Source organism: Herpailurus yagouaroundi, unplaced genomic scaffold, assembly GCF_014898765.1.
Source record: "Herpailurus yagouaroundi ecotype Mexico unplaced genomic scaffold, PumYag 139, whole genome shotgun sequence".
Classification (NCBI taxonomy): Eukaryota; Metazoa; Chordata; class Mammalia; order Carnivora; family Felidae; genus Herpailurus; species Herpailurus yagouaroundi.
In genome coordinates this window covers 57,282,521-57,298,049 of record NW_024412394.1, presented here as the reverse complement: position 1 = coordinate 57,298,049, position 15,529 = coordinate 57,282,521, and the positions used below count along the sequence as shown (strand labels likewise).

Here is a 15,529-nt window from a genome sequence, read left to right as displayed (position 1 = left end):
AGAGAGACTAGATGAACCAGATAAGATGCAAATAAAACAAGAAAACAAAATACATGTGAAATGAAAAATGCAATTGGTTTTGTATCTTCAAATGCTTAACTTACAGGATGGGAGAACACACAATTTAGCTTGTTTGGGTTTAGTCCTCCTAATATATTCTACAGAGTAATTTATTTTCAGAAGAAGCCTCACTGCAGTGCTCCTATTATGATAATGGGAATTTATGCACATGAGTATTTGTGATCACATCACAGAGCAGTTTTGGGAAGAACTAAGGGGGAGGGGAAAATTAACATTTTAAAAATAAAGATGAAGGCTTAAAAAAACCCAGACCCTCTAAATCTTCAACCTATCACTCAATCTGCACACACACACACACACACACACACACACACACACACCCACCCATGCACGTACACAAATTCTACGGTGAATTGTCTTATTTGGGCTAAGTGCTTCTCTAGCGTAGAACAAAACTTGTGAGTGAAAAGCGGCATAATGCATAGAATGCTTGCATGGATTTGTTGATGAGAAGGTGGCTGCCCCTGAGATTGGAAAACACAGCTCCAGCAGCCCCAGACCTCTCTGACCATATTCACTTTGCTTACTCAGGAGCAGACAATGACAGGCAGGGACTTAGGGGGGAGGGGACGAATCAAAGTCCCTCTTACCCTGTGTCTCTCTGCTAGAATTGCTGTCAGCCTGGTGAGCTGACATGAAGTAGGGGATCAATCCAGTAGACACAGGATGAAAATGTAAACAGGGATAAGCTCTCTGCGTGCACACTCTCTTTCTCTCTCTCTCTCTCCTTCTTCCATTTCATTCTCTTTTTTTTTTACACAAAATCCAAACATTTGAGAGGATGGGTATTTTTTCCTGTCACGAACGAAGCCATGCTCAGCACTCAAAGTCACTTAACAGTAGGATCATCTTTAGAGCCCAGCCACACTGCTTTTACTAAATTGTGTATGGTGATTTCAAGACTGTTTTAGAGAGTGTGCCAATATCTGTGTGCATATTAGAGCACTCCAAATACGAATACCCATGGGGAAAATTATGGCAAAGTCACAGCTTGGGTACATTAATGAAAATAAAGCTTATCGTAGTAGGTGAACTTATAGGTCCGTGCACCAAAGTTTATGGGCACAAGTCAGCTGTCACCGGGTAGGCTGAGGGAGACATAATATTCTAGTCATTTCTCTAGTGGAAAGAACATTAGCCTATTCTCTCCCTTAATTGATATTCTGCAACTGAATCAACCACTGCTGATTGCTGACCAGCTCACACGTTCCCCATATGTCTCCAGATTGCTAAACTCAGAAATGTGAGACTCTGCGTCCCTGAGTTGGTTTGAGGACAGCCAAGCTCAGTAGCGGTTGCTAGACTATGAGTTCCTATAAAGAACATATAAAAATCGAGTTTGGGAAGCCGTGCGTTTTCACAATTTCTATGAAACTTAATTGTCTCATATTTAGGACATGACTCAAGGATTCAAACTAATTTCACTGGGTAAACATTATTAAATAGCTTAAGTTTGCCAAACCAGGTGAAACATACTGTGAAAGAATTTTATTTTTTTCCTCTATGTTTGTCCTTTGGCATCCATTCCTATACTTATTTGCTTACGAATGGTGAGACCAAATTATGGATCTAGTTAGCAAAGATTAATCTCAGATTCGAAAGCTTACATATTTCAGGTATCAACTGTCTATTAAAAATTGAGTTGTTAGGAGTGAAAAGCAGAATGCAGAATTTCTTATCATCATCATCAATAGTCAAGAGCTAAAATTATAACTTCTTTAACCATAAATATATGTTAATATTTTACATTTTTGTTTTACTTTAGCAAACACTATCAAATATAATGCCAAAGCAGCCCCAAATGCACATGACTAATTTAAGATATCAGTGCATGTTCCCATGTGCAAGGTGCTGAGTTCTAAGTATATTAATCATCTCAACAGCCATAAAGGGCTGGGGCAGTTTTTATTTTCATTCTATTGATGAAAAGGCAGAGGTGTAGAAAAAAGTCAGTGTCTTTTTAATTGTCCCACAGCCCATCTGTGGGAGAGCTAGGACTTGAACCCAGGTAGTCTTAAACCAGAGCTCATCTTAACTGTCTGTTATATTGATCCTTCAGTAACATTCAGTGAATCCTATGAATTAAATTGGTGGTACGTTTCATTCATTTTCAATACTGAGAATGTTTATTAAAATATGAGACTAGGTACCATGTATTAAACTCATAAATCCTTTACAATGGACTGTTTCTAAGGTTATTGTTAACAACAGATTGAAAAGTGACAAGTATACAAACGTATTTAGTCAATTTAACAAAATGATACACTCTTTTAGTAACATTTTTTACCATTACTTAAAAATGGAGACAATTCAACAGTGTTCGCAGTAATTAGGAGTCTCCTACGTGTTTACATGGTTAACAAGTATAAATTATGGCGACCTGCTGAGGACTTGCAAATACCTAAGATACAATGGATTATGGTGTGACTATCCATGAGATCCCCTAGATTTTTGCTGGGAATACTTCAAAAGTAAAGACTGTGGCTTTCACCTCTTTGACTTAATCAGTTTGCTTTATGCTCTCAGAGAAAGAATTCTCTAGTTTCATTCATCTAGAGAAAACCACAATATTCTTGGTTTGCAGTAGTGAAAAAAATCACCATTTTCCTTGTGGGAAGCGTTTGGTGAAAAGTGCAAGTAATTTCTCAGCAAGATCTGATTTGTTAATGTAATCTTAGGTTAAAAAGGAAACCCAAACAACAGAACAAAAGAGATCTTATAATAGTTAATAATCTCAGTACCTATTCATGTACAACGGTACTTTCCCTTTCTCCTTAAAATCAATGAGAAAGAATGTCTAGCTTGAGGGTGTTGCCATAAAACAGAATGAACTATTCTAAACTATTTGGGAGAAATTATGGTGAAAATTTTCAGGAGATACAACTTCCTTCACTTAATTTATTGTCTTGTGCTGTTCTCAAAATCATTCCATCCCTCCATGAGGAGATAGGGGCCATGAGTCTTGCTCACTTGTTTTACACAGTAGCATTTGAACAGAGCTATCACTTACCGAATGTTTGCTCTGTGTCTCAAGGAAATAAAGCAGAAAAATGAGTAATGCTTTATTACCACCAGAGCCTACCGTAAAGCAAATAATATGCTCAGACCTAGAATGAAATCTTACTGAGATTTGGGTGAAGGAAAGGAAAAGAAAATGTAGAAAAAAAGATTGCTAGAATTTTATAAGGCAGACAACCGAAAGGGTGAAAGGAAATGACTCCAAAGTGTGGCTTTAAATAAAATATTCCTTTTATGCTCATCAATTAAACAATTAGTACATAATTCTGTCCTCTCCAGCACAGCTAATGGGAGGGATATGAATTCTTGGTTTACTGCTTTCTTCCTAATAAAGGCAGCCTCCAACTTGCAAATGGGGCTTGGTTACAAAAATTCATTTGTTAGATGCTCACGTGGGACATAAAATGCCCTTTCCCAAAGAATCAATGTTATAAATCATTGTTTGGTTTTAAGGCTGGTCCACATAAGCCTATTTAAAATACAATGCTCCTCAGCTGCACTGCCCTAAGTATTAGCCTGAATTGTGAGCTCCGAGATGGGGGAACTCATTTTGAATTAGAAGATGGAGGAGGAGTAAGAGACTCCCTTTCCTTGAATACAAGACAACCCAAGGATATGGTGACCATTTGTTCTGAATTAAGAAGTGGGGCACATGGCCCAGCAAAAGTTTTTTTTTCTTATAACAGTATGTAATTGGAAAATAAAGAATTTTCCTCCCAGAATATCCTACTGGTAGTGCACTGGAATTGGTACTACCCCTGAAAATCCAGTAGATTTGGATTTTCTACACTAGTACCATTTGAAAAAGAGAAAGTTGGTGGATTTGCTTTATTCTGTGTGATTTTAAAAGCCCAGCTAGAAGCAGGAAGCCCAGGAGGCTGTTACAGTTGACCAGGAGAGAGATAATGGGACCTAAGATAAAGCCAAGCCAGAGGGGACAGAGAGGACACCAATTTAAGATAGATATTAACAGGTAGGAATATCAAAATTTGGCCTACATTTGGGAGGAGAGAAAGGGAGGAGATAGAATGTTAGGGAGAGCTAAATGGTGAGAGTAGCTCCAATGGTGGATCAAAATCATCAGTGCTGGAGGAAAACAAACCAATGAGCAGAAAGACAAGCCTACCCAAGGTCAATTCTTTCAAGCCATTCTTGCTTTACACAGCTCCCTGCTTTTTTCTGCTTTGGACTTTACAGTTCCTTTAAAAAGCACTGAGATTGTAACAATGTGATCCTTGAAAGTAGCACAAAGTTAAACTGGTGGAGGGACTGTGACTGAGGGCACAGGCCTACAAATACTCCAGGTACTATGCTAGATCATTTTTTCTTGCCTTATTATTTGATCTTTACAACTGTCCTATAAGAGAGTAGTTGTCCTTCTATTATGTATGTGATAACAGAAGGGTTGAGTAACTTGCTCAAGATAGTGGTTGTATCAAACTGATCCATCTGTCTTGCATTCTTTGTGCTTGTTAACTTGTGTGTCTGTGAGTTGTCTCCAATGCAATTCAATTAAATTCATACATTCAAATAGTGCTTGGTGAGTCCATAAGACATGATGTGCTAGATACTGTCTTGGACCCTAGGAGTAAAAAGAACAAGATTTAGCTTTGCCCTCAAAAAGCTCTTACTAGTGAGGTATGCTTCTAGAAGTGTGAAAGTAAAGAGACCTTTCCTGAGAGGAAACAAATAAAGAGAGAAGTGGAGAACCTTGATCCTGCGACTAGAGGTGAGCAGTGTTTCTAGAAATATCTCTGCACAAACACTTGCTGCACCACTAGTGGGCAGGAGAAACTATCAGTAAATTCTCTATAAAGTATAGGGGTACAGGCAGTGCAACTTTGGTATGGTTACACAGTGTGGTGAAAAGAATGTAGATGCTGAAACCGAACAGACCTTGGCTTGAATTTCAGCTTAGCTAATGGTTATCAATGTGACTTTGGGTCAGTCATTTCACCTCATGTGTGAAATGGATATAACACGATAAGAACTGGATGTGGCCCAAGTAAATAAAAAGCCTACTCGGTGCCTGGTGCATTATGGATACTCGGTACATTTTAGCCATTATTATTATACTTACTTTATTAGATACTGCTAACCCCACTTCTCCATTGAAAATGGGACAACATAACCATACCATAGTAAAAACCCTCAGTCTATCGTAAGTATGATGAGCAGAAGATGACAGACATAGCAGGAGTGATGCCTTTTGGATGACTACTACCCAGTGGAGTTGCCGGCAGCATCTACATGAGACGAGGTATTTGGTGGTTGTGGCAGAATCCAGGAAAGACCACAGAGCTCAGCAAGAGTTAATGGCACGTGTGTCCTAAGGACAAAGAAAAAGCCAGGGACAAAGGAGGGGGAAAAAGGAGAAGTCATAAGTTAACTTATTCATGGCTATGTTTGAAAATCCATTCGTGTATTCATTCACTCTCTCAACAAGTATATATTGCACACCAGCTAGATGCTAAAATATTGCTCTAAGCTGTTTGGATGAGGTAGCTCGATAAGGGAATCAGGAATCCTGCCATCCTCTGTGTCCTCATAGAACTCACAGTCTGATGGAAATGAGGGAGGCAATAAGTAGACTGGCAACAGTCAAGATAACAAGAGAAACCAAAGAGAGGATGTGCTACAACAAGGAGTCTCTAAATTGGAATGTGTGAAGGGAAAAAAACCGCAAAAGACCTTTCTTCTTACGCAGTTTGTGTGTATACATTCCTAATATTTAATACAGAGGATGCAGTGCTCCTGTGTGTGGCATGCACAGTAGATGATGCCCTGTGTCCTGAGGGAAAGGCAGATCTCTCTCTCTCTCTCTCTCTCTCTCTCTCTCTCTCTCTTTCATTTGTGCACTGACTGGTCTCCTGTAAAAGGTCTTGACACATGGACCCTTTGTATGGTGTGCTTTTCAGTCACACTGATGTAAAAATGACTGAACATATAATAAGAAGTCAGCTAATATGTTTTCATCAGAGAAGTCTGAAACATGCATATACAGGCACAGTGAACCTCACCCTGAGTGCAAATTTGGTATTGTTTCTATGCGGCCTTTAGAGATGGCATAGCTGTCATCTGTCTAATGAAATAAATACAATATAACAAAATGAAAACAATGAGGTGAACAACTGAAAACCAGATTTTAGCGTTTCGGTTTCAAAAATGTTAAGATTTTCAAAAATAATGAAGCACTGTCAATCACAGTGTTCTCGGCTAAAAATTAAAATTAATATAGTTCAGAGGGAGAGCGAAGTTTTATTTACTCAATAAAATAAATACGTTTGAGATATAAGCAGTTACATAACATAACAAACCATAACAAGCAGTGCATCTAGAACACGTTACAGAAAACATAATATTTTAATCACAATGCATTAATAATTTCATGAGCTAAAACTCGCTTATCTTCCACCCTGGAAATGAAAGCACTCATGTTATTAATAAACGCATTTGTTCAGCTTTTTATAGTCACTCAGGTTTACAGACATTTTCTTTTCTATACTTTTTAAATTCATTCTTACTCTTTTTAAAAATTAACCTACCAGGTGAAGACATTATTAAAAAGAAAAAAAAAATCATTCAAATTGGTTTGCACACAAAGACACAGTTCTAGTTCTAAACTTTATTGAATTTTTAAATATTTATTCTCCATGTGTACTGGCATGAGGATGAAGTACACGGTGGTGTGGTGGTCAGGTAGTACAAGCCTCGTATCTAGGTTCTCTGGATTCTGGCTCTCAAGTAATTAGCGTCTGGACGCGCGGTTGCCCTGCTGTAAAATGGGGTAGAGGTTCTTCACCTGTCTGGTGACAGGTTCTGGGGGAGATAATCCACTGTGGGATGTAGGTGTTCAGGCTGTACCCTAAGTGGTCAGTTAGATCTTTAGGAGGGATTCCTAAGTTTGTCGAGTTAATTTTCAACTTTTTTAGCTATAAATACGAGCATCAAGTCCTTAGCTTTGGCTTTGACTTCACGTCTTTATCTTAAAGAATACATATTGCAAATGTGTTTATCTTCATCTAAATTGAACACCAATATAGTTGTCATTTGATTATTCTGGGATCCCTCAGCAGGCCGTATTTCACCTTATTAGTAATTTGGGAGGGTTAGGGATGAAATCCATGGCCTTTTGAATACATAGGACACACTAATGATCCACTTTCTTTCGACATGCATTTAACACCCATTAACAATCGATGATTTAGTCGTCAGAGGGCAGACATGGTCCCCACGCAGTGTTCCAGGGCCCTACCAGGCCTTCCCTAGAACTTTGCTTTTGAACTGACCCAGATATGGGCAACACTTCTACTAACTGGCAAGATAGGATCATTTGAAATGAAGGCTGGAACTCAGCCAGCCTGTCAGCACAGAAGTCTGCGGCTCATCACAGCACAACCCTCTGAGGCTGTAGATACGTGGAGAATGAATGACAGTCAGATCCCGAAGCCGCTGCTGTACAGTGAACCGAAGAGAAGGCAGGCAAAGAAAATAGAAAATAGAAATGCTCTCAGGTTTCATAGCTGCTCACAGTCCAACCACCTGGTGGGCATGGGGGACTGCCGAGGCAGTCAGGGCATTTTGGCATGCGGCAGTCGGAGACTGTTGGTCTTTTTAATAAACATCTGGGCAGTCAAGTCTAAGAGATCCTGAAAATTAAAGAGTCATCTTTACATTTGGAAAGTGTTATTGTACATTGATTTCTTCCTCTACTCTTCCACTTGGAGCACACTCATGATCAGCAATGTCATCTTCGAATACTAAGGGCAGTGGCAAGCTGTGAATGGGCTTTGGGAAGGCTTTCCTCATATGTGAGATCTTGCCTACCATGTAAACACAAATGATGCCACTAGAAGAAAGAATGCATTAGAAATTCATTACTTCATATCATCCACGATTTTTATATGAGATGATTTTGTGGGAACAAGAAGATTTCCAATGAGGGTTGTAACTAACTTTTAGAAAATATATTCACATTGCTAAATGGGGACGGTGGGCCTTTGGCTCAAAATGTAACCAGTAGCATACACCAAAGGATGAATAGGATATCAAGATTTTAGCCTTCGTGTAACTTGAACATTTTTATCTTGGCATACTTAAATGCTAGTCTTGAGGTTTGTGTTTCCTGTGAAATTTCTTCAGTCATCTTGAGGGGCTGTTACACACCTTCCAATCTTCGTGTAATTAAGGCAGTAGTTTTGTTGTCATCTTGTCACAACTCATGAGAAAAACTGTGAAAACTGACGAGCATATGCAGTAGTAAGTCAGTATTAGACAGCTATATGTAATTTTGCTTTGCATCTTGAGGCACTCCATTGCACTTGTGAATAGTCAGCTATTCCTTTCCCATTACGTACGTTTTCCCCCCTAAAGATTCTTTTTTTTTTCCCCTTCTCTTTAAACTTACCAAGAGGCATCTCATTCCACTTAATATTCTGGGAACTCAGGTGTTGTTAAATCTAGCAACAAAGTCAATTTAATTTGTCTAGAATTCACTAAAATTAAGACTTTATTCTCTAGTTTTAATGGAATGCTAAATAATATATTATTATAAAATTAACTTAAGTCAGAGCTCGTTCAAATGAATGTGTAAATATTTCACAATGTTGGCAATCATGCACCGAGAAACTCCTTTGTGCTATTTAATGATGTTTTTTTGGCAAAAACAGGTGCTGCCACGTGGACAGTGATAACATGGAATTTAAACAATAAATTATATACCTGTATCTTTATTATTTGATGAGCCTTAGAGCCTTCTACACATTAGAAAAATTTTTCTTGGCTCATATTGCTTCTAAATACTGAAAACGTGTTATAAGTTTCTAGCAGTTAAAAAATGACCAATCATTCATTACTAAACCAAGAAGTCCTTCAAGGAGAGTCCCAGCAAGTTGAATTTATTGAATTTATTATCACTTAGAACAGAGATCTATTATCAACATCACAGTAAACATAGTTGAAAAACAAAATTACAATTGGGGATGTTTGTGGGCAGAGAGTGACATTAAATTCCCAAACATAAAAGACCTCACAATGACTTCACAGACATAAAATTGGGCATGACTGGCAGGAGCAGTATGGATTAGAAAGACCCGAGAACTAACCATGAGTCAGCAATGCTTGTCGGTAATTGATTATGGTCTCAAAGATGTATAAATAAGGACACGGCATCACGGGCTCCACATATCCCAGACTGACTAAGCCTATCGTTTTGCCTATTTTTGAACTCTGTATTTTAATCAATTGACAAGGGCATAGAGAAGAAAAATGGGCATAATGGAAGTGTTGAAAAATGCATGGTAAAGCATAGTGCAGAATGGAATTCAGTTTGAAATCTAGAATAAAATATATAGAACATAATATACCATATACATAGTATATATGTAGAATATAATATATAGAAAATAATATAATGTTTTGTAATAATCTGTAATATTTGTTCCCATAAAAGAAAACTTCTTGATTAAAGTAAAAATATGCTGGGACATTTAAGAAGTTCAGGGGAACAAAGGAGACCATACTATTTATTGTTCAGGCAGCGCATGAGCAAAGTTCTTCACTTAAGATGGTTTGGTGAGGTTCTTGGAAGACACAGGACAGTTGATGAACTTTAAGTCATTGCTAGGCCTTTTACCTTTATGACGTCTGTAGCCGAAGTCTAAATTTTACTCATTTCAACCTGCCTTTTTGAGATCTGTAGGCCCATGTGCCTTTAACAACTAAAAAGAAATACTATGATGCCCTGCAAGGCATCTGAATCAGTTTCAGTGTAATTTACCATCCTGTTTTGTCCTGCCTCCTTCTGCCTGCCATCTTCTACTCCTGACTTCCATTCTGTAGAATGCATCTAGCATTTCCCGTGTTGTGCTTGCTCAGCTCCAACAGTCAGTGGCAATCTAGCTGTGGCAACAAGTATCATGCTGTAAAACCCAATGCTTTCCTCCTCGTTATCTTCTGTTCTCTTTTTTCATATTTCCAAGCAAAGAAAGACAGATTCTTCCTGGTTTTTATCACCTCTTCATTTCTTATCATTACAAATGCTTTCAGGTTTCTCTGTGGAGTATCTTTGGTGCTATTCTTCCTATAGCCTAGAAGAATCAGCTTCTGCCTAAAATACTTTCTTCTCTGACATTAGTACCTGCTTAGAAGTGTAGCACGTTCTTCTTGGCCTTTGGTAACAGAGGGGCTGACACCAGTGCTTATATGACTGAAATTCTTGAGAATGTTGACATTAAGATTGTTGCGAATCTTAATCTTACAATATTGAAGGTAGAAATTTCTACATTTGAGATTTGAGTTGATGAAAATGCATTTTAACAATTAGTCTACTGTAAACGATTGCTAAATTCATCTATCTATGTCTATTTTTTTCTGCTATCACATGTGACTCGTTCAGAAAATGTTAAGACTTTAAGCTTTCTTTTCCCCTGGTGAATATTCCCATCCTATGAAGAAGTTATGCTTCTTATGGTTCCTATATTACACTAGTCATGCACTCATTCTGATCTTTAGAATGACCTGAAGATTTAGGAATACATCCACAAGGTTAGGAGAAAATTTAAAATATCCTCTTGGGTTTATTTTTCCTTGTTACCCAATAAAGCTCAAAACTGTAATAAAGTAATGGTTTAAAATGAATTTTGTTTAGTTTTAAAAGCCATGTTATCTTCTCAGTCTGTTTCTTTTCTTCACTCAGTTTTATTTTGTATTTTTATATTCTCACACTCTTTGTTATCAGATATTTTTATCACTGTCTTCCAGCAACTCAAAATGATACCTATTTCTACTCCATATACAGCCAGTATTCACCTTGTTTAAAGATAAATGATCAACTTCATGTTTTAAAATTCTATTTTTTAAAAATATGTTAGTGAAATATTTTAAGGATTAAAAAAAACTGTAAAGGTCAAACCACTAAACTATTTTATTGCTTTCTTATACTTCCCACTTCAAAGGTTTTTTCATTTAAATCTAAGGTAAAATCATCTCTTGATTTTTTATTTGCCAAAATGCTTTTCTGCAGTTTCTATAAGAAACGAAATTAGAAATGTTCATTTATATAATGAAAACTGTCATCAGATTTGCTTATTCGTTTGCTTTTATTTAGATTTAGGGGTTCAACATGTAAGAAACACTTTCTCCGTTCTTCCTACGTGAATATTTGTGAATTGGCTGCCGCCAAGTAGCAGATTGTATTATAATGTATCATATTCATACCTTCAAGGCTTCTTTCATCATTAAAGGAGTCACTATCTTTAATTTTTGTAAGGGACTTTAATTATTGGTGCTTATTTCATATTTTGATTAATTTTGGCTTTTAATTTCCACTACTTGTCATGCCATGTTTTGTCATGATCTTTCAGTTGGGTGCCATTCTAATTATCATTCCAAGGATTCATTTTCTCATTTATTATTACCTCAGTCCTTTTAGCTGCTTTCAGAGGGCTAATATCAACTTTCAAGGGTAAAGTGTGAAGAACAGATTGCCTTCACACGCTGATAATTTTGAAGATTTACAAACAAATTTAAAAATATGATTTCCATTAATGTGTTTAATAGAATTTGCTAAGATGTAAGTAGTATAATCCTTGAAATTTGCATTAGCAAAGTCTTAAGAAATCATATGGTGTACCTCGGTAAGTACTAATAATATCTATAATTCATTTCAATTTTAAGTAATAGTAATGTAAAAAAAAATTACCAAAGCTCTTTTTTTTTTATATACTATAGCATCATTTGGTTATGAAATGGTATTGACCTTTGGTTTTGAGTAGAGAAACTGTGTTATAAAGTCTAACTAGTAGATGTAGCATTTTGGCATGGTAAAAATAATTAGGATTTTAGAATTAAAAGAACTAGATTTGAATCCCTACTCTGACTTATTACTATAACCTAACTGGCCTTCGAAAAGCAATATAAACTGCATTTGCTTCAGTTTACATAACTGAAAAATGGGAATAATGACCTCTAGCAAGCTTGGGGGTCCTCTTTAGGAAAAGGAATCCTAATTTATATAAGGATTGTATAATTTATATAATCCCAATTTATATATAAGAGCAACTCAAATGAATGGAATGACTTAAATGTGCCATCAAATTACTTTCATACTACATATATTGACATATTAATTAACACGTGTAGGAGTTTTATCACCAGAACACTGATTTCTTTAGGCTGTTTCTTCACTGGTGACAATTTTGCTTGCTATTTCCTTTGAAACTGATAGATTTTCTTCAAGTGAGTTGGGTAGATTAAGAAGTAATTCATTATGTTGGGATGCCCTAAATATGAGTTTCTAACCACAACACTGGTACAAGAGTTTGCCCTAAAATTGCAGGAACTTGGTAAATTTACATTATTTTCATCAAAAAAGAAAAAAGAGTCCATGATGGGTTTCCAATTATATATGCTGTATTTTTGAGGACAGTACTTCCACTTTGACTTGGGATCAATAAGACATGAGCCTTCCGCTCTGAATTTTACATGTCTCACAATCAGAAGAATTTGCCCATAGATTAGATTCTGTGCCTGGACAGTTCCAAACTAGTTTTTCCTCCCCTTTACTGTGCACTCTACTGTACCCTACAAGCACGTATACATGCTTCTGTTTCTGGAGCCACAGGACATGGTCACAATGATGACCTGAACTCTGCATCAGCTGTTTTGTATTACCACTGTATGAGCTGACACAGTGGGGATGAAGAGGATTCCTGGAAGCCATTCCTAGTCCTGGATGGCTAGCAATAATTGAAGTCCTCACACAAATGATTGCTAAACCACATAAATATATTGTATGAACCCAAACCAGTGTATTCCCAGCCCACACTCTTAGGCAGAGCTTAAAAATGCTTATAGCCATTCCAAGGCCACTCAATTTAAAGAAAAGTGCAATGAAGAAGGAGTCAGTGTAGAAAGAGATAGCAAACAAACAAACCAAATTGACTGAGTACATTGTCAGACTCCTCCCAGGGCCTCCGGAGAAGAGGAACACTCAAGTGAGCATCTGGAAGGTGAAGCTTATTAGGTTTATGTTAAATTTGCCTTTGAACTCTACCTACTGGAGGTCAGGAGAAGCTTCAGGAAGTAAAAAGGCACTATTTGGGCCAAGAAAAAATAGAGTTGAGAAACGTTTAGGAGGTAAACTTAGAAGGACTTGGTGATCATCTGTAAGCTATGGAAGGCAGGAAGGCAGGCAGGCAATTGAGGAATGACCCCTAGGGCTTGAAGTTAGAAGCATTATAATGAGCAATAAGTTTTGATATGGATGGGGTAGGCTGAGGAGGACGTGGTTAGAGACATTTTGGAGCCTGTTGAAAATGTGGAAATGTCTCTGGCACGGCCAAGTAGAGATTTTTCATAACATCTATATTAAGTTCTGAAATCAGAGGAGACCAGAGGGCTAGAGACTAGTATTTGGATGATAGACATATGTAGGTGGTAGTTAAGATCAAGAGAATGGATGAGCCCCACTTTCAACACACACACACACACACACACACACACACCACTAAAGACAATGTACAGAGTAAGCAGAGCAATCAAAGAGGGAGTCCAAGAACACTTGGTTTTAGAATGGGAGCAGAGGAAAGGATTTGAAATCATGAAAAGGAGGGGAAATCAGAACGAGGTATGATGTGGAATTCCTGGGAATAAAGAGTTTCTAACAAGAAAAAGTGCTCAAAAGTGACAATTGAAGGTGGAAAAGCTTCAGGTGAGCTGTGAGAGCTGGGAAGCAGAGGTCATGTGATCCAGGCATACAGGAAGGAGGCTGGCCACGTGGAAGAAGCTGGGTTATTGTTAAAGAGAAATGCTAGCTTGATGAGAAGATTTCCTGTCTGTTAAGGTAGGGAATACTTGGGCATACTCACTGAGTACAGGCAAAAGATCAGTAGAGGAGAGCTTTGAAATTCAGGGGTAAACAGAAACTGCTCCCCCAGAAAGCTTTCCCTAGCATTCCATCTATTTTATGCCTGAAAGAAGGCATAAAAAGGAAAGACTTCTCCCTGCAGCATGGATCGAGTGCCCCTTCTATATGTACTATATCTTTAAATACATGAGAATATGTAGTGGATAATTATCTCTTTGTCAACATTTTCCACTAGACAACTTGGGGCCTCATTTAACTTGTCTCTAATTCCCTTTGGCTTAGAGCAATGGTTATTGAAAGAAAGCCTATGAGGAGAAAGAGACGGAAAGACACAGGCTAGAGAACAGAGAAGCAGGATCTATCAAACAGGGGGATTCTTCACAGTATTTTGAAATTAGAGTGAAATGGTAAGGGTGGGCTTTAAATATTGACTTGAAATTACAGGGTTAAGACCATAATGTCACTTACAATGTTTGCAGAACATTAGATCATTTTTGCTTCCAGGCATCTGACTTTACTATTTCTGGATTCTTCCCTGATGGTCCCTTTTTCTGCCCTCTTTATTTCACAGGCACATTCCTAGCATAAAGGGAGACTCTACAACAAGTGGTAGTGGTGAATTGGACCATCAGTAAAAATGTTTGGAAACACTGAAAGCTAGGATTATCTGAACATTATTTTAAAACTCTCTGGGTCACTTTGTGCCTGGAACAACAACAACAAAATTTTTGTATATTGTGTTTGCTGTGCTTCACAATCAAGGGCTACTTGTTTTGCCCCGAGCAGCTATTTCCTAACGTGCTGGTCACAAATTAGATAAGGCAAAAAACTGGGGATGATATTCTACTCATCATCAATACTTTAACCCCCCAAAAGAAAAAAAGAAATAAATGCATGCCCTTTGATTGTGAATCAATAGTGTTATCTTCATTTGCAAAGGACAGCACATTAGAACATGTTGATTTAGTTTCTTATTTCTGTTGAATAAACACACAGGTCGCTAATCATCAGCTACTAAATATATTTTCCAAAGGTGAACAAAAGAAGTGGGTAATTTGATGCTTCTTAATTAAGCTCACAACACAGTTTTTTTTTTATACTCTTAAAAGCATTTGTTTATGAAAGCTAAATGAGTATAGATTTCTGATGGAAAGATCCCCATCCCCCCAACACACATCAGCTGTGAGTGATTCTGGCTAGTAAATTATATGCTGTCCTCTACATTGCCTTGTAAATGACCTCAACCCTGACCTTGACACAGCAGTATTTCTAAGAGAATAATAATTTATTCTTCATGTTAGATAAACTAAGCCCATGATGGTTCTTAGCTATAATTCTGTACTATTCACTGAGAAAACTGGTCCTATATTTTCAGATAAATAATAGGTGGAGAGGGAGAGAGGGAGAAACAGAGAGAGAGAGAGAAAGACATATAAAGAGATTTAAAGAATAGAAGCATGGATGCCTTGGAGGGTGGCATGTCCAGGAGGTAGGGAAGGATAAATAGCTGTCTCAGCAGTCATCTATGTAGTGTGGCTTTGTATACATGACATTTGTCTAACT

General features: G+C 37.5%; 1 long non-coding RNA gene across 1 annotated transcript in view; it reads right to left on the bottom strand.

Moving 5' to 3' along the window:
- Positions 1 to 2,184: 2,184 nt before the first annotated feature.
- LOC121029811 (uncharacterized) overlaps positions 2,185 to 15,529 on the bottom strand; it is a 281,837-nt gene continuing 268,492 nt past the window's right edge. Inside the window, exon 6 of the long non-coding RNA XR_005789918.1 lies at positions 2,185 to 5,428. This is a non-coding gene — a long non-coding RNA (uncharacterized LOC121029811). The remainder of the gene's footprint in view (positions 5,429 to 15,529) is intronic.